We start from the raw sequence: 330 nt of genomic DNA, 5'->3' as shown, positions 1-330 counted from the left end.
AGTTGACTTCAGGTCCCTGGTGCCATTTACCACTCTAGAGGCTGAGGGAGCTAAGAGCTGATAAATTAGGCAGATTAATGTCACATGCAGTATCCAACTTTATTTAGAGCATCAGGCAATTTATAGTTTGAGGGTTAAGAAGAATCACATGAATAAGGTGCTCAATCACAAGGACAAGCTATACCTGGTGAAAACCTATTTTTCTGTAGAGGTGCATTAATAATTGCTTAAGTAAACTCACTCCTGTCTACCACACCCAGGAGGGGCATAAAGACTCATTCCAAGAACAATTCTGTTTTGAAGAAACTGAGGTCACAAGACTCTCATTGT

General features: G+C 40.3%; 1 protein-coding gene across 1 annotated transcript in view; it reads left to right on the top strand.

The window, feature by feature from the left end:
- Tex30 (testis expressed 30) overlaps nucleotides 1-330 on the top strand; it is a 5,218-nt gene that overhangs the window by 2,598 nt on the left and 2,290 nt on the right. The window lies entirely within an intron of this gene.

The sequence above is a fragment of the Mastomys coucha genome, unplaced genomic scaffold (genome assembly GCF_008632895.1).
Source record: "Mastomys coucha isolate ucsf_1 unplaced genomic scaffold, UCSF_Mcou_1 pScaffold14, whole genome shotgun sequence".
NCBI classification, from domain to species: Eukaryota; Metazoa; Chordata; class Mammalia; order Rodentia; family Muridae; genus Mastomys; species Mastomys coucha.
This window is presented reverse-complemented; position numbering and strand designations above follow the sequence as displayed.